The sequence below is a fragment of the Nomascus leucogenys genome, unplaced genomic scaffold (genome assembly GCF_006542625.1).
Source record: "Nomascus leucogenys isolate Asia unplaced genomic scaffold, Asia_NLE_v1 000504F_328716_qpd_obj, whole genome shotgun sequence".
NCBI classification, from domain to species: domain Eukaryota; kingdom Metazoa; phylum Chordata; class Mammalia; order Primates; family Hylobatidae; genus Nomascus; species Nomascus leucogenys.
Window position 1 is genome coordinate 69006 of NW_022096285.1, and position 22591 is coordinate 91596.

Consider the following 22591-nt stretch of genomic DNA (forward strand, 5'->3'; position numbering starts at 1 on the left):
TTAAAATCACTAAATTTATAATAATTTATTAATAAAATGAACAAAATTCCTATTATGATACTATGAAAATACTTTTTAGAGTAAAATATTCTCATATCTTGAGAGGGCACTGGTTAAAAACAGCAAAGATGGAAGTTATTCTTATCAAGTACTTATTATCAAGTAAGTAGCAGACCCCTCTTCACACCTTTTACAGAGTTATCCAAAAAGCATCATTTACACAAGAGCAGACAATTTTCCTAACTTTCTGTTGAGTTTATATGTTAATGTTGTTACAAAATTTAACTCAATTTTCTTATAAAATTACCTGATCAAATTTTATATGTTAATCATAATATATCAAAATTTATTTAGATGTAAAATAAATTTTATGATATCATAATATATAATGATAACATATTATGATAAGTTCCATTTACACTCAGACAATTTCACTAGGCAGTGTCTGTCTACCACTAATTTTTTTTTGGTTCCACTAGTTGCACAGTCAGCACAGCTGGGAAAACACAGACTCACCCAACACAGTCTCTTCCCCGTGTCTTTCCTCCTCAAGGGATCAGTTCATCAGTCAATCAAGTCATGTGGGACTGGAGGCTGAGTACTCCCTAACATAGAAGGTCTCATTCCTGCATGCTTTCCTCAGCAGAGGGGGAGACAAGAAGGTCCTTTTAGGGTACACTTGCTTGGACATAGACGAGGCTAGTTGGAGGGCTCTGACCGGCAGAGACAGACTCCGCAACAGTAGGAAGGGACGAGGCAGCTGTTCTGAAGCTGGAGCTCCACCACACCTTGCCCTGTCTCACTGAGGCAATTTTGAAAGGCTGCCCTGGAATATGATGGATGTTGAGAACCAATGTGGGCTTTGGCGGGATTCAGGTGGTGTCTGCGGTGTGAAGACAGGAGCTGAATATTCAGAATCTAGGCTGTGTTTCTTGTGATCAGTTGGGTTACCTGTTTGAGACCAAGTCCATTTTTGCTAGGGAGGCTGAATAAATTCCACAGAACACAATGGCGCTCCCAGGATGACTGAGGAAGGGTGAGAAAGGGGGAAACATTTTCCACCTAGACTTTTTGCTACCTCAGGAATCAGGAGCTGATTAGGTTAGCACTGGCTCAACCTACTCAATTCAATTTTATTGCATTTGATCTAATTATTTCCCCATTTTTAAGGTAGGAAGGGTCATTTCATTTGGTATTTATTTTTTCTCTGCATTTTTATTTCATCATGTGTGGATCTAATACAATCAACCATAATTTGACATTTGTTGATTCCAAGCATTTAAGAAATTATAATATCTATGCATACAATGTTAACACCATGTATAATAAATTCTCTTTCTGTGCAAAATATATAACGTATGTATATAGGCATGTTTAATGTGCATCTTGAAAGGTGAACAGGATCATAAATACTTCCAGGTAGGAACTGGGACAGAAATCGGAAGAAATGATTCCCTGATCTTCCGATCCCTGTGCTACTGGTTCTTTGTTTTCTTGACACTGTGACAGGATCCTGAAAATGTCTCCCTTAACTGTGTCTAGGTCCCCAGTAGAACTACAGCAAGAAACTTCTGATTGAGGCTCTAAGAAGCGGCAGGAATGAGAAAACTGTTCAGCCAATAAGAGTAAGCCACGCCCAGCCGAGGGCATATAAAAGGCAGGTCTATCAGAATAACCCACACTCTGCCTTTGGACGTGTGAGAGAGTGCACCTTTCACTTGAGCTTCAACATGGGAAAGGGAAATGAAGACCGCGATCTCCACTGCTCCTCCATCCGATGCTCCACTGACCAGCCCCCTTTCCAACGATCTCCTTTACAGAAAAGGGCTCAGATGAGAAGAAACCATTCAAAGGAAAAGGCAAGACCGCCTTCTCCCATTCAGTGAGAAGCACATACAAAGGCAAGGTAAGGCCTTGGGCTGCTCCTATGGAGGCTGGAAAGAGGGTTGGAATCAGGGATACTGAGCTATGTGTCTTTAGCAGGGTTTTATTTTGAGATTTGGGGATGGGAAATGGCTTAGTGCCCTGAGGGGACTTTGAGAAATGTGTTCACTCGTGACACTGGCAGAAGAGCTTCCATGAAAGACTGATTCGCAAAAATGCATCAGAGATAGACTATGGGACTCTGCCTAGGGAGAGGTGAGTCATCTAACTTTCTTTTGCAGCAGGATCAGAGCCCAATCCAAACAAGGAGAATTCTGAGGAAACCAAGCTCAAGGCGGGAACAGCACTGCTGGATCAGGTAAGATTTGACTCTTTCAAGGTGAGAAGGGACAGGGCAGCAACACAGCTCCCCTGGCAAGGACACTGGGAGCTCCTTGGCAGCCAGGGCCGTACAGATCCTGGACACTGGAGAACAGAAGAGAGCTGGGGTTTGGTGGCAACCTCAGCTCCTGTGTGTCCAGGATGGACTAGGAATTTCAGGGTGTTCAGCTGGAGGCACTTTCTCAAACTCTCATTGTATTCACAGAACCAGAGTCCAGCTCATATCGGGAAAACTGCAGGAAAAGAAAAATCAGTTCCAAAAACAGCTGCCAAGACAGAGCAGGTAGAATCTTGGTGTTTTTTGTTGTTGTTGGTGGTGGTGTTTTTTTGTTTTTGGTTTGCCCCAAAAGGCAAATAATCAGGAAACTTATACGAGGCTTGAGCAGAAAGGGAGTTACCTATTGACGAGTAAGTTTTTGAGATCTTAGCACTCTGAGAATATCTGGGGACTCACAAGAGGTTCAGCCTCACTTCATTCCAGTGCTGAGATGGTCAGGAAGGAATGGGAGAGACAAGTGGGGTTCACCTGGGTGCACAGGGGGTTCTGGAAATGAGGGTCTGTGGGGACTGCTCTGGTGAGTCTCTCACATGCTTTCTTGCAGGGAACCTCCAGAAGAGGAGTGCAGCTTGATGTTGAAAAAAAATCAAGATCCTCCACTGCTGTGCACAACAGTGAAATCCAGGAGACCTGTGATGCCCACCTAGGGGACGTTCCAGGGCTCGCACTGGGCACAGCAAGCGGCACAGGTCTTGGGCCCTAGGAGTCCAAACATCGTCACTTCGAAAAAGCTTGGTGACCTCGGTGCAAGCTATGTCAGAGGCTGTTTATCAAGACCTAGCCCAGGTGTGGGCACAGCAGATCCATTCTCCACTGACCTGTGAGCAGCTGACACTGCTCACTCAGCTCCGGGGGCCTCTGTGTGCCCAGGTGCAGACCTTGTATTCCATGGCCACCCAGGCAGCTTATGTCTTCCCTGCAGAGGGCTGGCTTGTCCCAGCCACACTGCCTGGTCCTGGGGATTCAGCCCTGGAGAGAGAAGCCCAGCCCTTCCGTGGGCAGGAGATAACTGAGCCTGTCAGTGGATCAGATGAGGCTAAGCTGGGAGCACCCTGACCCTATTCAGCAGAGATGCAGCTCTGGGAATGAGAACAAGGACCTGCTTCTTCTCAGATTCTTCCAGATGACCAGCAGTGACAATTTCAGACACACTGTGTTAATAAATGACAGAACCTGAAGAAGTCATAGGAAAGAAACTTGAGTGGTATACTCAGAATGGTGAGCCCTGCATTTTGCAGACCGCTAAGGCTATAGACAAATTTTATATTTCATGTTAGACATTTGATGCCTTTTGGATGTCTGAGAGTCGTGCATTTCTATATAATCAGAAAAATATTAGAATGTAATCGTGAATTTGCATATTTTAGACTGTAGAAAAGTAAATATAAAATTATATGCTCCATTTTTTTTTTTTTGAGACAGTCTTGCTATGTTACCCAGGCTGGAGTGCAGTGGCAAAATCTTAGCTCACTGCAGCCTCTGCTTCCTGGGTTCAAACAATTCTCATGCCTCAGCTTCCCAAGTAGCTGGGACTACAGGAATGTACTGCCATGCCTGGCTAAATTTTTTCTTGTATTGTTAGTAGAGACAGAGTTTTGTCACTTTGGCCAGGATGGCCTCGAACTCAGGTGATCCTCCAGCCTCCACCTCCCAAAGTGCTGGGGTTACAGGCATGAGCCCCCCCTTTTTTTTTTGAGACGGAGTCTCGCTCTGTGCCCAGGCTGGAGGCAGTGGCAATCTCGGCTCACTGCAAGCTCCCCTCCCGGTTCACGCCATTCTCCTGCCTCAGCCTCCGAGTAGCTGGACTACAGGCCGCCACCACTCCCTGCAATTTTTTATTTTTAGTAGAGACGGGTTTCACCTGGTCTCGATCTCCTGACCTCGTGATCCCCCCTCGGCCTCCCAAAGTGCTGGATTACAAGCTGAGCCACCCGGCCGCATGAGCCCCCTTACCAAGAAATTGCTTCTCTTTTAATCCGGAAAATGTTGTAGGCTCTCACTCTTCCAGCCTGAACTCATGGAGTACTAATATCCACAAACCATTAATAGCACTCCCTGTGAAAAAATGTCTATACATTTTTACAGTTTGATATAATTATAGTAAAATTACTATGCAAGCTGTTTACTTTTAATATTCCTACATAAAATTTAAGACAAGATATATTAAATGGTAAATGATTGTACTTATTTATTGAACTGCTTCATGTTTTATTTCATTTTAAAATCCTAAATTTATATTTTATTGTATTTTATACATTTCAATTGATTGTACTATATTGCAGGATATGGAGATTTCATCACATACTACAATACAGTGTATTTTGTTATATTTGACGTATATTCTACTTGTATTTTGTACTGAGATCATACAATCTTTCATTATCTAAGTGTATTAATTACTTGTTTGGTTGCTTTATAGTTTTCATTTTATGTAATGAAATAAACATTAATGTTGTTTGGAATTTTAAATTTCTTTCATATGGAATTTGTATTTAATAAAGATGTGAAAAAGAGAATGTCTTATCTTCACTTCTGTGTCATCCTATCCCTGACCTCCCCACATCCCACAGCTCTTGTCATAGTATGGGAAAAGTGTTCTATCATTACAGGAAATGGGGCCAATTCAATGGTAATACACAGACATAAATTGGAGATATAGAGATTTTATTCTCGATCACTGCAATAGAAAAGAATCAGTAATGTGAGACACACAATTTTTGGGTTGACACTGCTTATGAGTTATGCTTGCACTATGCTATAGAATAACTCTGAAATAAATTATGTCTATTAAACAAATTCACATACATAAATAACGGGTCTAAATAACAATGTACATATCTTAATGAAAATAAATTTTATTGCTAAAAAATGTTAACACACAGATACACACAATGGGGTCATACAATGTTGAAAAATAGAGATGGGGAGAGGAACAGAGACAGAGAGAAAGGGAGGAATGGAGCGAGAAAAGGACAGATGGACAGAAGGACATTGGAAAGGAGAAAGTGGGGAGGGGAGGAAGGAGGGAGGGAGGGGGGAAAGGAAGACAGAGGGAGAAAGGGAGCAAGAGACAGAGAGAGGAAGGCAGAGAGAAAGGCGGTCTTCCGCCTCCAGGACCAGCAGGACCTCGCACTCCGGGAAAATGTTGGGTGCCCGGTGCAGGCTGAGTGCTCCGCCGACAGCCGCGTCGGCCGCGGTGGGTTCACCAGACCTCCGGATCGCCAGCCTGGGTCACTTCATCCCGGAGCAATTCAGACGAATTCCGCCTCCCAAGGAATGAGCGAATTGCCCAGAGAGCAATGAGCGGAGACTCGGGTGATTGTCCGTTTTTCATCCACATGGTTCACAGATGACATAGCCCCACGCTGAGCCTGCAACAGAGCGCGAGGCAGATACTCCCATCCACACAGGAGTCACACTCAGGCCGAGTGAACCATGATTGCAGGTTCCACGTTCCTTTGCCCTCTGCAAGGGGCCTGTTACTCACGTGTCTCTGGCCCCCGAAAGCGTGACCATGTTGACTGTTTCCCGAGCTCTGTGGCGACACAGAAACCCCCAGCGAAGTGTGGAAAAGCAGCCTCGTGACTTTGCTCCCCTTTCCAGTTTCCAAACAGGCCACAGTGGAGACTCGCCTCGTTGCAGGAAACAGGAATCTGTTGTCAGGCCGTGATGCACTGGACGTTTCTTTTCTCTGTAGTTTCGCTCTCGTTTTCTACATGAAAATGAACGAGATACACACCCCTGCGTGTGTGAGACTATCACGGCAACGGCGACACCCACAGGCATTGCTGCCTTCCCGGAGAGGGCCTGGAAAACTCAAGACTGTCATGGAGGTTCCGTTCCGCACTCCACACTTCAGGGTGGTTTCTGCCTGAAAACTGTGTGAGTCAAGACAGCTGCTTCCAGTTTCCATAGAATTACTGGAGAACCTCAGAGAGCCAGCCCCCGAAGCCCCTCTTTCCCCTCCAATCCGGCCCTACACCCACCCACCCCACAAGGCCCTGGTCCCTGTGGTTTTCGGCTTCGGAGGGCGGGCTACCCCGGGACCATGGGCCCCGAGCTCATGCCTGTTCATAACGGGGTGGAGGTGGTAGGTCTTTCTAAGGGCCTCCCGGCTGGACCTGAATGCAGTGCGCAGGCCGGCTGAGGAGCAGGGGAGCCCTCCGGCCTCTCTCTGCCCAGGTCCGTCCGTGAAATTCCGCCCGGGGCTCCCCGCGATGGCTCTCCCGACACCTTCGGTCGGCACCCTCCCCGCGGAAGCCCGAGGACGAAGACGGCGGAGGAGACTCGTCTGGACCCCGAGCCAAAGCGAGGCCCTGCGAGCCTGCTTTGAGCGGAACCCGTACCCGGGCATCGCCACCAGAGAACGGCTGGCCCAGGCCATCGGCGTTCCGGAGCCCAGGGTCCAGATTTGGTTTCAGAATGAGAGGTCACGCCAGCTGAGGCAGCACCGGCGGGAATCTCGGCCCTGGCCGGGGAGACGCGGCCCGCAAGAAGGCAGGCGAAAGCGGACCCCGTCACCCCATCCCAGACCGCCCTGCTGTCCGAGCCTTTGAGAAGGATCGCTTTCCAGGCATCGCCACCAGGGAAGGACTGGCAGAGGACGGGCCTCCCGGAGTCCAGGATCCACATCTGGTTTCAGAACCGAAGGGCCAGGCACCCGGGACAGGGTGGCAGGGCGCCGCCGCCCACAGGTGGCCTGTGCAACGCGGCCCCGGCGGGTGTCACCCTGCTCCCTGGTCGGTCGCCTTCGCCCACACCGGGGCGTGGGGAACGGGGTCCCCGCACCCCACATGCCCTGCGCGCCCGGGCTCTCCCACAGGGGGCTTTCGTGAGCCAGGGAGCAAGGGCCGTGCCCTGCTCCAGCCCAGCCAGGCCGCGCCGGCAGAGGGATTCCCAACCTGCCCCGTTAGGCGGGGATTTTGCCTACGCCGCCCTGGCTCCTCCGGAAGGGGCGCTCTCCCACCCTCAGACGCCTCGGTGGCCTCCGCACCCGAGCAAATGCCGGGAGGACGGGACCCGCAGCGCGACGGCCTGCCGGCCCTTGCGCGGTGGGACAGCCGGGCCCGCTCAAGCCGGGCCACAGGGCCAAGGTGTGCTTGCGCCACCCACGTCCCAGGGCAGTCCGTGGTGGGGCTGGGGCCCCAGGTCGCCGGGGCGGCGTGGGAACCCGAAGAAGGGGCACCTCCACTCCGAAGCTCGCGACCCCGGGGGCCTCCGCGTCAAGCACAGATGCAAGCCATCCGGGCGCCCTCCCCACCGCTCCAGGAGCCGGGGCGCTCGTCTGCACTCACCTCCAGGCTGTTAGATGAGTTCCTGTGGACCCCGAGTTTCAGCAAAAGTCACAACCTTTCCTAGATCCGCGCCACTGGGGGAGCTGAAGGACGTGGAAGAGCCCGCTCCGCTGGAACCACTCCTCAGACAGGAAGACACCGGGCTCTGCTGGAGGAGCAGGTTGGAGCGGGGTGGGGCGGGGTGGGGGCAGGGCGGCGGCCTCTCTTTCGCGGTGAACCTCTGACTCGGTATGGAGAGACGTGTCTTCCCTTCCAGCTGACCTGTCTAGGATCCCTGAGTTCCAGGTCCGGCGAGAGACTCCACAAAGAGAGGGCTGTCATTCTTTCCTGAGCATCCCGGGGATCCCAGGGCCCGCCCAGGTACCGGGAGGTGGGCTGTCTACTGCTCACACGCGGGTTTGCAGGCAGCAGCCTAGGTTTTCTAACCAGCCCAGGCGGAGCTCTCATCCCTTTTCCCCTCGCATTCTTCAGTCGGGTTGGAGGAGACCGCAGTCCGCGAAACACCGGGCCCGGGCAGAAGCCAGGCCAGTTCTCCTTTCCGCGGCTCGACTCCTCTGCCTCTTCGCTCACCATCACTTGCCAACCCGTGTCCCGCCAGCCTCCCGCCAGCACCATGGAGCGCCTTGCAACTAAATGTAGACCCTAGACCTCGCGCAAACCGGGGTGCTGCCCTTTCCAGGCAAGAGGGAAGGCAGGCAGCGATTAGGACAGGAACGGAGACAGAGTGGGACGGAAGGATGGAGCTAGGAAAGGATGGATGGACTGAAGGACCCTGGAAGGGAGAGAAAGAGGGAGGGAGGGAGAAAGGGAGGAAAAAACCGGGGAGGGAGGGAAGAACACCAGACACACCCCACCACAATCACTAGCAAACCCACTCCCAAACACACAGACACACGGGCGCACGCGCGGGAACACAAGCACACACACAGACACAAAGACACAGACAGCTTGAAGAAGAGCAAGGGACAGAGGGATGGAAAGACAGAAACGGAAGGAGAGAGAGAAACAGCGATAGAGAGAGAGACCGGGGAAATTGCGAGAGAAGAGAGAGAGAGAGAGAGGGCAAGGTGGAGAGGGAAGTAGAGAAAGGGAGAGGGTGAGGGAGCTAGAGAGGGAGAGCAACAGAGCCTTGGAGAGGGAGGCTTTGCTCTGGTAGACAGGGGCCCCTTTGGCCAGGGCAGGGTAGAGGGTGCCTGGGCCGGGCTAGAACAGGGGGCAGGGCCGCCCACACGGGAAAACCAGGGGAGCCCTGAGACGTGTTTTACTTGGATTGGTTGGTTGCTTTGGGGGTGCTTTCGTAGGGTCATTCCTTTGCTGGCTCCTCCCTGTCCTCTTGGTGCTGTGGGCCCTGAAAGTTTCAAGTGCACCAGTCCCTGTGGCGGAGCAGTGGCGCCGAGGGTGCCCACGGGCCGCGGCTTGGGTTTCTCTCGTGTTCAGAGTGGTATGGCTGTAGACAATGGCAGTGGCGCCTGGCTGGTCCAAGAGGCCGGTCCAGCTATGCCCGCCTGATTCCAGGCGTCACCACCAACCCCGGGCCGCGAGGCTGGGATCAGGCACCCCGGAGCCGCTTGCCCGCGGCCGGGCTGCTCTCCCCTCTTACACCCAAGCACCACCAGTCGCTGCGCTGCGCTTTCCGCCGACCTCCCAGAGCGTCCCGCTGTCCCGGCGGCCAGGCCACGCGCAGGACCGCAGAGGCGCCAGAGGCCTCCACCCCTGCCAGGGCTCTGGACTCTCCCGGAGGCCTCCCTTTAGCTGACGCTCCAGGCCTTCCCCTGGCTCTCCAGCTCCGGAGCTTCCAACACTTGGGGCCTGCTCAGGACGGGGTGTGCCCCCAGGCTTCAGGGCCCAGGGCCCACGGTCCTGGGATCCCCTCTGGTCCTCCGCCTTGCCGCGGAAAAATTATTTTGGATTCCTCGCCGCCCCTCCTGCAAGGCCCTCTCTTGCCCCACACACCCAGAGAAGCCAGGGCTGCCCAGGGGCGAACAGCCGGCCCAGCCCCGCGGGCCCTTTTTCTCACAACGCGTACACCATTGTCGCTTGTCCCGAGGAAGACCCGGCCCGTGGCCAACGGGGCAGGAAGGCCCTGCTTTGTCCCAGGCTGGCACTACAGCCCTGGAAGCCTGATCCGGGAAAGAGGGGCTGATGGACACCCAGACACACCCCACCACCACCACGAGCAAACCCACCCCCCCAACACACAGATACACACGGCGCGCGCACGCGGGCCGGCACACACGCACACGGACACGGACATGCACAGACACACACACAAAGACACAGCTTGAAGGACAGCAAGGGAGAGAGGGATGGACAGATAGAAACAAAGGGTGAGAAAGAGAGATAGAGACAGAAAGGGTGGGGAGAGAAGTGACAGAAGAGCGAGAGGTGGAGGGGGAAGGAGAGAGAGAGAGGGTGAGGGACTGGAGAGCGAGTGCGATTAAGCCTTGGAGAGGGAGGCTCTGCTCTGGTAGACGGCCCCTTTGAGCAGGCCGGGATGGGGTGGAGGGTGCTTGGGCTGGGCCAGAACAGGGGGCAGGGCCGTCCAAGTGAGAGTACTGAGCCCTGAGACGTGTTTACTCTTGGATTGGTTGGTTACTTTAGGGGTGCGTTTCGTAGGGTCCTTCCTTTGTTTGGTCCTTTCTGTCTTCTTGATGCGGTAGGCTCCGAGATTTGTAGAGTGTGCCTGTCCATCTGGCGGGAGCCATAACGCCGAGCGTGCTCACAGGGCACAAGACCTGGGGCTCTCTCGGGTCCCTGAGACTGGATTTTACACGAAGTCGGTGGCAATGAAAATCTAAGTGCACAGGGACGGTTTTCCTGGTGGCTGACGAAGGCAATGTCCTTCCCCGGTGGAAAGCATCCCATGCGTTGAAGTGAGAGTAGAGTCAGGGGGCGGTTGGGAAGCACGGCGACAAAAGGGGGAAAGAGGGAGGGAGCAGGGAGCCAAAAGCCTTCAGCACCCAGTATTCCCAGGGGGTCTCCCATCCCAAGTACTAGCCAGGCCCGACTCTGCTTAGCTTCCAAATCAGTCGAGATCCCGTGCGTTCAGGGTGGTGTGGCCATAAAGGCAGGCAGTGGCGCCTGGCTGCCACAAGAGCCCGTCCCAGTCACGCCTGCTCGACTCCAGGCGTCACCGCCACCCGGGGCCGCGGGCCTCAGATCCGGGGCCCCAGAGCCGCTCCCCCGTGGCTGGGCTGCTCTCCCCATCAAGTCCCCAGCACCACCGGCCGCCGCGCTGCGCCTTCCGCCGGCCTCCCAGAGCCACCCTCCTCGCCTGCGGCCAGACCACGCGCCGGACCGCCGCCCTGCTGCAGCGCGGGAGAGCCACAGGCCTCAGTCCCCTGCCCAGGCTCCAGGCACACCAGGCGGCCTCCCTTTTCGCAGACGCTCCAGGCCTTCCCCTGCTCGGGAGCTCCCAAGCTTCCAACACATCGGGCCCCCTCAGGACGGGGTGTGCTCTGAGGCGAAAGGGCCCAGGGCCAACGGTCCTGGGATCCCCTCCGGTCCTCCGCCTTGCTGCGGAAAAATCGTTTTGGATCCCTCGCCGCCCCTCCGCAAGGCCCCCTCTTGCCCCACATACCCAGAGCCGTCAGGGCTGCCCAGGGGCAAACAGCTGGCTCAGCCCCGCGGGCCCTTTTTCTCAGAACGCCCACACCATTGTCGCTTGTCCCAACGAGGACCCGCCCCGTTGGCCAAGGCCTTGCTTTGCCCCGCGCTGGCACTAGCGCCCCGGCGGCCTGATCCCGGGAGAGAGGGGCTGATGGGACACCCCGACCCGCCCCACCCCCACCACGAGCAAACCCACCCCGACACACACACAGATACACACGGAGCATGCGCGCGGGCACACACACGGACACACACGGAGACACACACAGGCACACACACACAGACACACAAAGACACAGACAAAGATAGCTTGAAGTAAGGGAGGAGACCACCCCTCATATTGTCTTATGCCCAATTTCTGCGTACTGAGACTATCACAGCAACTGTGACACCCATGTGCTGGCAATAGAGTCGGCAACCTGATCCCGCGACAAAGGTACTGATGGACATCCAGACACACCACACCACAATCACGAGCAAACCCATTCCCAAACAGACACACATGGGCGCACCCCTTTTAGTAAAATCTAAAAGGCAGAAATGAAATCCACAGGCAGACAGGCCGGTGCCACACCCTGTGCCTGGTAGTTAAAGATCTACCCCTGACCTAATCGGTTATGTTATGTATAGATTACAGACATTGTATAGAAAAGCACTGTGAAAATCCCTTTCCTGTTTTGTTCTGATCTAATTACCGCTGCATGCAGCCCCCAGTCAGTACCCTCTGCTTCCTCAATGGATCACGACCCTCTCATGCAGACCCCTTAGAGTTGTAAGCCCTTAAGAGGGACAGGAATTACTCAGTCGGGGAGCTCGGTTTTTGGAGACGTGAGTCTACCCATGATCCTAGCTGAATAAAGCCCTTCCTTCTACAACTCGGGGTCTGAGGGGTTTCGTCTGTGGCTCCTCCTGCTACAGAAGGAGAGCAAGGGAGGGAGGAATGGAGAGATAGAACCAGAGGGAGAGAGAGACCCAGACAGTGTGGGAGGAGAGAGAGAGAGAGCGGGAAAGAGAGAGTGTGACAGAGCGCGAGGTGGAGGGGGAAGTAGAGAAAGGGAGAGAGTGAGGGAGCTGTAGAGCGAGAGCGACAGAGCCTTGGAGAGGGAGGCTCTGCTCAGGTAGACAGGGCCCCTTTGAGCAGGCCGGGGTGGGGTGGAGGGTTCTTATTCCCGGCTAGAACAGGGGGTCAGGGCCCCCAACGTGGGAAAACCAGCGGAGCCCTGAGACGTGTTTTATTTTCTCGGATTGGTTGGTTGCTTTGGGGGTGTGTTTCATAGGGTCCTTCCTTTGTTTGCTTCTTTCTGTCTTCTTGGTGCAGTGGGCCCCCAGATTTGTAGAGTGCGCCCATCCGTCTGGCAAGAGCTATGGCTCTGAGCCTGTCCACGGTGCCAGGCTTGGGTGTCTCTCGTGTCCTCGGGACTGGAGTTTACACGAAGTCGGTGGCAAAGCGCACAGGGAGGGATTTCCTCGTGGCTGGTGAAGGCAATGTCCTTCCCCCGGGGAAAGCAGCCCACGGGTTCTGGAGCGGAGGTCTTGGCTGGCGTCTGTGGGACCCGCTGCCCCTGCCCGCCCCTTCCCCGGGCTTGGACCGTTGCGGCGGCGCTGGATGAATGATTGAATTGTCTGGGCGTTCTGGGAGCGTGAAAGACACCCGGGACCTCAGGGAACCCGCGCCTGCGCCCTTGGGGTCGGTCCCGTCCGCCTGGGTTGGAGCCGGGCTCCTGGTGGGGCAGCGGCGAGTCGGAAGAGGTGGGATGCTGCTGCCTTGTGGTGCTGCAGTGGCGGATCTTCAGGGGGAGGCCCTGGGCTTCGGCTGGGGTGCAGGGGCGGACAAGGTGGAGGGAGGAGGGGAGGTTGGGAAGCACAGAGACAAAAGGGGGAAAGCGGGAGGGAGCGGGAAGCCAAAAGCCTATGGTACCCGCTATTCCCAGGCGGAATCCATCCAAGTACTAACCAGGCCCGACCCTGCTTAGCTTCACGAGATCAGAGGAGATGGGGCGCGTTCAGGGTGGTGTGGCCTGGACGCCCACAGCGCTGCCTGGCTGCCCCAAGAGCCCGGCCCAGCCACACCCGCCCGACTCCAGGCATCACCGCCACCCCGGGGCAGCGGGGCTCGGATCTGGGAACCCCAGAGCCGCTCGTCGGTGCACCCAGGCATTTGTCTCCCTCCAGGCCCGAGCACCGCTGGCCTCCCAGAGCGTCCCGCCGTCGCCGGCGGCCAGGCCTCGCGCAGGACCAACGTGGCACAGCCCTGCTGTTCCTGGGAGGCGCTGGAGGCCTCCGCCCCATGCCCAGGCTTCCGGCTCTCGGGGCGGCCTCCCTTCCGCCCAGGCTCCTGGCCTTCCCCGGCTCCCAAGCTCCGAGCTTCCACCACATCGGCTGGCTCAGGACGGGTGTGCTCATCCCTTCACTTTTTAACTTTTTGTTGTTTCTATTTTATTGTGCTATGTCTTGAAATGTTGTTGTAGTTATTACTTTTGATTGGATATTTAGTATTCCTACTTTGAATAAGAGTAGTTTGCACAGCACACAGCTACAGTGTTATAATATTGTTTTGTTTTGTATCCTATTAGCAGTGAGGATATTTTTACCTTCAGGTGATCATTTATTGCTCCTTATTGTCCTTTTCTTCCTGATTGAAGTACTCTCTAGCATTCCTTTAGGACAGACATGGTATTCATAAAATACTTCAGCTTTTGTTTGTCTGGAAAAGTCAGGATTTCTTCTTTTTATTTGAAGAACATTTTCACTGTATATGCTATTCTAAGGTAAAAGTTTTTTTTCCTTTAGTACTTTAAATATTTATTGCTTCTCTCTCCTGGCCGGTAGGGTTTCCACTGTAAAGTCTGCTGCCAGAGGTGTTGGAGCTCACCGGTATTTTATTTGTTTCTTTTCTCTTTCTTCCTTTAGAACTTTTCTTTATCTTTGACTTTTGGAAGATCTATTGACTGCTTTGAAGTAGTCTTTTTTGGGTTAAATCTGCTTAATGTCCTATAACATTTTTGTAGTTGGATATGGATATCTTTAGGTTTGGAATGTTTTCTGTTATTATCCCTTTGAATAAATTTTTCTACCCCTGCCTCTTTCTCTACATCTTCTTTAAAACCAATAACTCTTAGATCTGTCTTTGTGAGGCTATTTTTCTAGATCCTGTAGGCATGACTTGTTGTTTTTATTCTTTTTCTTTTGTCTCTTCTGACTATGTATTTTCAAATAGCCTGTCTTCAAGTTCACTATTTCTTCTGCTTAATCCATTCTGCTATTAAATGGCTCTAATGCACTCTTCAGCATGCCAATTCCATTTTTCAGCTCCAGAATTTCTGCTTAATTTGTTGTAACTATTTCAATCTCTTTGTTGAGTTTAGCTGATAAAATTTGGAATTTCTTTACTTTGTTATCTTAAATTTCTTTCAGTTTATTTTTTAATACAGCTATGTTGAATAAGAGTAGTTTGCACAGCACACAGCTACAGTGTTATAATATTGTTTTGTTTTGTATCCTATTAGCAGTGAGGATATGTGTCTGAAAGGTCACATATCTCTTTTTCTCCAGGATTTGTCCCCGGTGCCGTATTTAGTCCACTTGGTGAGGTCATGTTTTCCTGGATGGTGTTGATGCTAGCAGATGTTCTTCAGTGTCTGGACATTAAAATCTTGGGCATGCAGCACCATATGAGAGGTTTAAAAAATAAAATTAAAAAAGAGAAAAGGTGAGTATTTATTGTAGTCTTCACTTTCTGGGCTTATTTGTAGCTGTCTTTCTTGGGAAGACTTTTCACATATTTGAAAAGACTTGGGTGTTGTGATCTAAGCCATATCTGCTTTATGGGTACCCTGTACCCAATAATGCTGTAATTCTTCCAGACTCAGAGAAGTACCATCTTGACAGCCTTCAACAAGATCCAGGAGAATTTTCTGGATTACTAGCCAGAGACTCTTGTTCTCTACCATTATTTTCTCTCAAAGATACAGAGTCTTTCTCTCTGTTCTAAGCCACCTAAATCTGGGAGAAGAAAGACACAAGCACCCCTGGCCACCACCGCTATGACTGCCCTGGATCAGAACTGAAGCTAACACAGCACGGGGTCTTGCTCAAGTCCTGCTGCATGCACTTTCTGACGACTGTCTGTGTTCACTCAAGGCCTTTGGTCTCTATAATTAGCAGGTGGCAAAGCCAGCCAGGCCTGTCTTCTTTCCTTTAGGGCAGTGAGTGCCCTCTGCCCCTGGCTGGGTCCAGAAGTGCCATTCAGAAGTCATGGAGTAGAGTCAAAAATTTTAGAAGTCCACTTGACATTCAATTGCATTGCAGCTGATCTGGCACTCAAACCACAAGACATAGTCCTTCCTATTCTTACCTTCCTTCCCTAAAGGCAGAGTAGCCACCACCACAGCTGGTAATGTGCTGAGTTCACCTAAATCTAGCAAGTCTATGAGGATCATCCAAGGCCCTTGATGTAGTACTGGGTATGGCTTCTGGTTATTCAGAGCCCAAAGGTTTTCAAGTTTGCAGGCAATAAATCCTGCCAGCACATGGTTCTTTTCTTCAAGGCGGCAGGTTTCCTTCTGGCCCAGGGTGTGTCTAGGAATGTCTAGGAGCCAGAGACTGGAAAGGAGGCCGCAGGATTCTGACCAGTGCACCATCTTGCTGTGGCTGAGGTGGTGTCCAGGATGAAAGACAAAGTATTCCCTATTCTTTTCCCTCCTCTCCTCAAGCAGAAGGATGGGGTACCTTTTGGAGCCATGAGCTGTGCAGTCTGGTGTTAGGGGAGTGATAATGCCAGAACTGCTTTGGCTGCCCCAGCTGGTGTCTCAGTATGTTGCATGCCCTCCCCACCCCAGTCCACTATCCCTGGGCCCAGTTCAGCCCTAGGCTTCACCTAAGAGTTGCAGTCCTGATGGCCTATGCTGCCTTTCAAGTTTTCTTAGACACAAAGAGTGCGGGAGCCCTTAGTTGCCAGGTTTCCAAACACTCAAGTTCCAACCACTGGAATCTGATTCTCCTCTGTCTAGGGCTGGTTTAATTGATCCCTCTGTGGATGGGCATTAACTGCATTTGGTCTGGTTTTCCTTTTTGCTCTAACAGGACAGCACTGAGTTCAGTGCCCCACAATTGCTGTGTTCTCCCTCCCGCAGAATGCAGAGTTGACCTCTGCACCATGCCATCACTGCTGGGGATGAGGAATGGTGATTTCAGGACTGTTTTTTCTCTCTCTTCAGTGCCTCTTTCAGTGACATGAGGTTAAAACCAGGTACTCTGAGTACTCACCTGATTTTTGGTTCTTATGAATGTATTTTCTATGTAGATATTGATAGTTGTTCATCTGGTGTCCTTGCAGGAGGGACAATCAGTGGAGCCTTCTTTCTGCCATCTTGCTTTACTCTCACACCCAAGAATCAGAATGCAGAACTTTTAATAAGAAAAGCTTTCAGAACTCAGGAAGGACAAGGAAGACATTCTGGTTCTCCATGCTTAACATTGGACTGTTTCTTCAACTTAGGTGCATAGCACTGACCAATCAGGGATTATCATAGATAATTTGACTTGGACTATGCGGTTCATTCAAATTTTTTATCTAGACAATTTAAGTACTGGCTGATTTGGCACGAAAATCTGGCAAAGTATTTTCTTGGTATTCAATTGATTTTTATTCTGCTTGGGTTAGCAGTTTTATAAACCAGTCATTCTCTTCATTAAAGTTCTGAGAATTCCTACCCAGTTCAAGTAATAGAATTCTAAAGTTCTCAAAACCCTGTATTCAAGAGTGCTTCTCAGACCTTCTCCATCCTTTCATGAACTTCCTTAAAGATACAATCTTCCCGGATTTTGCAAGATTGTAAAGTTGTCAGAAACTGCCTCAGAATTAAAGAATTTACTGTGGAAATGACTTTAAACTAGCATAGTTAGACATAATTGGAAAGATAATATTATTATTTACAGGCATGAGCCACCACGCCCAGCCTCTAAAGTTAATTTAATAAAACTTTATAAATATATTTATCAAATGTTGTCATCTTTTAATCCCAGATTTTTGTGAACCTATGCTTTGCATTTTCCCTCAACTTTCTATATTTATCTATTTTTTCTAGTTTTTTTTTACTTCCTCAGTTTGAAATCTTTAAGTAACTTCAAACCAAAAAAAAAAAAAATTAAAACACATTTTTATGTCTTTATAAGTTTTATCATCAAAAGCATATGTTCACAAGCCTGTAATCCCAGCACTTTGGGAGGCCGAGGCAGGGGCATCACTTGAGGTCAGGGGTTAGAGATCAGCCTGGCGAACATGGTGAAACTCCATCTCTACTAAAAATACAAAAATTAGCTGGGTGTGGTTGCGATCACCCATAATCCCAGCCACTTGGGAGGCTGAGGCAGGTGAATCACTTGAATCGGGGAGGCAGAGGTTGCTGTGAGCTGAGATCACGCCACTGCATGCCAGCCTGGGCAACAGAACATTACTCGTTCTCAAAAAAGAAAAAAAAAAGCATATCTTGCTTTTTATACCCTCTATATGCAGAATTATTTCTCTCATATCTAGTAATTAAGTCTTAGGAACCCCAATTTTCAGTGAAAACCCTAAAAAGTGATTTTCAACTGTCTTGTATCAGTATTTTTAGATAAAAAACATTTTATAAATTTTAAGAAATATGGTTCTTCAAATTACTGTTTATTAACAGAACTAAATATATTTAGGTTTTCTATACCATATACAAGTAACATGTCATGGTATATAGACCTAAACTAATTTTTAATGGTTAATATTTCACTATTTTAGCTTACAAATGACTCAAGATATTTTATGGTTATGTATTATTTAATTTAACGTGACTTTAAGATTTTACATTACTGAACAGAATTTTGAAACTATGACACAGGTAGCATCCCTAATGTCTTCCCTCAGTAATTCCAGGTCCCAAGTAGCCACATGGCACTCAGGAAAACTATGAAGATCAAGGCCTGCCTGAATCTATTAGGACTAAAGACAGAGCTGTGAAGGCTGTAACTGGAGGATCCAACCCCGCCTAAAATAGCCAGGAGGCAAAACAGGAAAAGCACAGAAAGAAGGGGCCGACTGCTTGATTCTGGCTTGTAGCTGCTGGTCTAGGCACTGGGAACATGTCTCCATACTTCTTCATGGTCACCTATCAAGACCCATGAATCTAGAAACTCTCAACAAAAGACATAAGCTCACAGTTAAATCAAGCATCTAATTATTTTTAATGGATAATTGTAAAGCCATTTCTATTTAACGATTTAAGAACGAGTTTTATTTACAAAATATTATCACATACATGTAACACATGTAGACATACAAACACACAGGGGCAGATCTTACAGCTTTCATAAAGGATTTAAGGGGGGTGGAGCCAAGATGGCTGAATAGGAACAGCTCCGTCTACAGCTCCCAGCGTGAGCGACACAGATGACGGTGATTTCTGCATTTCCATTTAAGGTACCGGGTTCATCTCACTAGGGAGTGCCAAACAGTGCATGTAGGACAGTCAGTGCAGTGCACTGTGCACGAGCCGAAGCAGGGCGAGGCATTGCCTCACTCGGGAAGTGCAAGGGATCAGGGAGTTCCCTTTCCTAGTCAAAGAAAGGGGTAACAGACGGCACCTGGAAAATCGGGTCAGTCCCACCCTAATACTGTGCTTTTCCAATGGGCCTGGAAAACAGCACACCAGGAGATTGTGTCCCTCACCTGGCTCAGAGGGTCCTATGCCCACGGAGTCTCACTGATTGCTAGCACAGCAGTCTGAGATCAAACTGCAAGGTGGCAGCGAGGCTGGGGGAGGGGCGCCCGCCATTGCCCAGGCTTGCTTAGGTAAACAAAGCAGCCAGGAATCTCAAACTGGGTGGAGCCCAGCTCAAGGAGGCCTGCCTGCCTCTGTAGGCTCCACCTCTGGGGGCAGGGCACAGACAAACAAAAAGTCAGCAGGAACCTCTGCAGACTTAAAGGTCCCTGTCTGACTGACAGCTTTGAAGAGAGTAGTGGTTCTCCCAGCATGCAGCTGGAGATCTGAGAATGGGCAGACTGCCTCCTAAAGTGGGTCCCTGACCCCCCAGCAGCCTAACTGGGAGGCACTCCCCAGTAGGGACAGACTGACACCTCACTTGGCCAGGTACTCCTCTGAGACAAAACTTCCAGAGGAACTATCAGACAGCTGAATTTGTGGTCTCACGAAAGTTCCACTGTTCGGCAGCCACCACTGCTGACACCCAGCCAAACGGTCTGGAGTGGACCTCTAGCAAACTCCAACAGACCTGCAGCTGAGGGTCCTGTCTGGTAGAAGGAAAACTAACAAACAGAAAGGACACCCACACCAAAAACCCATCTGTACATCACCATCATCAAAGACCAAAAGTAGATAAAACCACAAAGATGGGGAAAAAACAGAGCAGAAAAACTGGAAACTCTAAAAAGCAGAGCACCTCTCCTCCTCCAAAGGAACGCAGTTCCTCACCAGCAATGGAACAAAGCTGGATGGAGAATGACTTTGACGAGTTGAGAGAAGAAGGCTTCAGACGATCAAACTACTCCGAGCTAAGGGAAGAAATTCAAAACAATAGCAAAGAAGTTAAAAACTTTGAAAAAAAATTAGACGAATGGATAACTAGAATAACCAATGAAGAGAAGGGCTTAAAGGAGCTGATGGAGCTGAAAGCCAAGTTTCGAGAACTACACGAAGATTGCAGAAGCCTCGGTAGCCGATGTGATCAACTGGAAGAAAGGGTATCACTGATGGAAGATGAAATGAATGAAATGAAGAGAGAAGGGAAGTTTAGAGAAAAAAGAATAAAAAGAAACGAACAAAGCATCCAAGAAATATGGGACTATGTGAAAAGACCAAACCTATGTCTGATTGGTGTACCTGAAAGTGACAGGGAGAAAGGAACCAAGTTGGAAAACACTCTGCAAGATATTATCCAGGAGAACTTCCCCAATCTAGCAGGGCAGGCCAACATTCAGATTCAGGAAATACAGAGAATGCCACAAAGATACTCCTCGAGAAAAGCAACTCCAAGACACATAATTGTCAGATTCACCAAAGTTGAAATGAAGGAAAAAATGTTAAGGGCGGCCAGAGAGAAAGGTCGGGTTACCCACAAAGGGAAGCCCATCAGACTAACAGCTGATCTCTCAGCAGAAACTCTACAAGCCAGAAGAGAGTGGGGACCGATATTCAACATTCTTAAAGAAAAGAATTTTCAACCCAGAATTTCATATCCAGCCAAACTAAGCTTCATAAGTGAAGGAGAAATAAAATACTTTAGAGACAAGCAAATGCTGAGTGATTTTGTCAGCACCAGGCCTGCCTTAAAGAGCTCCTGAAGGAAGCACTAAACATGGAAAGGAACAACCGGTACCAGCCACTGCAAAAACGTGCCAAATTGTAAAGGCCATCAAGGCTAGGAAGAAACTGCATCAACTAACGAGCAAAATAACCAACTAACATCATAATGACAGGATCAGATTCACACATAATAATATTAATTTTAAATGTAAATGGGCTAAATGCTCCAATTAAAAGACACAGCCTGGCAAATTGGATAAGGAGTCAAGACCCATCAGTGTGCTGTATTCAGGAAACCCATCTCATGTGTAGAGACACACATAGACTCAAAATAAAGGGATGGAGGAAGATCTATCAAGCAAATGGAAAACAAAAAAAGGCAGGGGTTGCAATCCTAGTCTCTGATAAAATAGACTTTAAACCAACAAAGATCAAAGAGACAAAGAAGGCCATTACATAATGGTAAAGGGATCAATTCAACAAGAAGAGCTAACTATCCTAAATATATATGCACCCAATACAGGAGCACCCAGATTCATAAAGCAAGTCCTGAGTGACCTACAAAGGGACTTAAACTCCCACACAATAATAGTGGGAGATTTTAACACCCCACTGTCAACATTAGACAGATCAACGAGACAGAAAGTTAACAACGATACCCAGGAATTGAACTCAGCTCTGCACAAAGTGGACCTAATAGACATCTACAGAACTCTCCACCCCAAATCAACAGAATATACATTTTTTTCAGCACCACACCACACCTATTCCAAAATTGACCACATAGTTGGAAGTAAAGCTCTCCTCGGCAAATGTAAAAGAAATTATAACAAACTGTCTCTCAGACCACAGTGCAATCAAACTAGAACTCAGGATTAAGAAACTCACTCAAAACCGCTCAACTACATGGAAACTGAACAACCTGCTCCTGAATGACTACTGGGTACATAATGAAATGAAGGCAGAAATAAAGATGTTCTTTGAAACCAACAAGAACAAAGACACAACATACCAGAATCTCTGGGACACATTCAAAGCTGTGTGTAGAGGGAAATTTATAGCACTAAATGCCCACAAGAGAAAGCAGGAAAGATCCAAAATTGACACCCTAACATCACAATTAAAAGAACTAGAAAAGCAAGAGCAGCCAGGCGCGGTGGCTCACACTTGTAATCCCAGCACTTTGGGAGGCTGAGGTGGGCGGATCACGAGGTCAGGAGATCAAGACCACGGTGAAACCCCGTCTCTACTAAAAATACAAAAAAAAAATTAGCCGGGCGTGGTGGTGGGTGCCTGTAGTTCCAGCTCCTCGGAGAGGCTGAGGCAGGAGAATGGCATGAACCCGGGAGGCGGAGCTTGCAGTGAGCCGAGATTGCGCCACTGCACTCCAGCCTGGGCAACAGAGCGAGACTCCATCTCAAAAAAAAAAAAAAAAAAAGAAAAGCAAGAGCAAACAGATTCAAAAGCGAGCAGAAGGCTAGAAATAACTAAAATCAAAGCAGAACTGAAGGAAATAGAGACACAAAAACCCTTCAAAAAATTAATGAATCCAGGAGCTGGTTTTTTGAAAATATCAACAAAATTGATAGACCGCTAGCAAGACTAATAAAGAAGAAAAGAGAGAAGAATCAAATAGATGCAATACAAAATGAAAAAGGGGATATCACCACCGATCCTACAGAAATACAATCTACCATCAGAGCATACTACAAACACCTTTACACAAATAAACTAGAAAATCTAGAAGAAACAGATAAATTCCTCAACAAATACACCCTCCCAAGACTAAACCAGGAAGAAGTTGAATCTCTGAATAGACCAATAACAGGCTCTGAAATTGTGGCAATATCAATAGCTTACCAACCAAAAAGAGTCCAGGACCTGATGGATTCACAGCTGAATTCTACCAGAGGTACAAGGAGGAACTGGTACCATTTCTTCTGAAACTATTCCAATCAACAGAAAAAGAGGGAATCCTCCCTAACACATTGTATGAGGCCAGCATCGTCCTCATACCAAAGCCTGGCAGAGACACAACCAAAAAAGAGTATTTCAGACCAATATCCTTGATG

General features: G+C 49.5%; 1 pseudogene; it reads left to right on the plus strand.

Moving 5' to 3' along the window:
• Window positions 1-1730: 1730 nt before the first annotated feature.
• On the plus strand, window positions 1731-3379 carry LOC115833874 (annotated as a pseudogene).
• Window positions 3380-22591: the final 19212 nt, after the last annotated feature.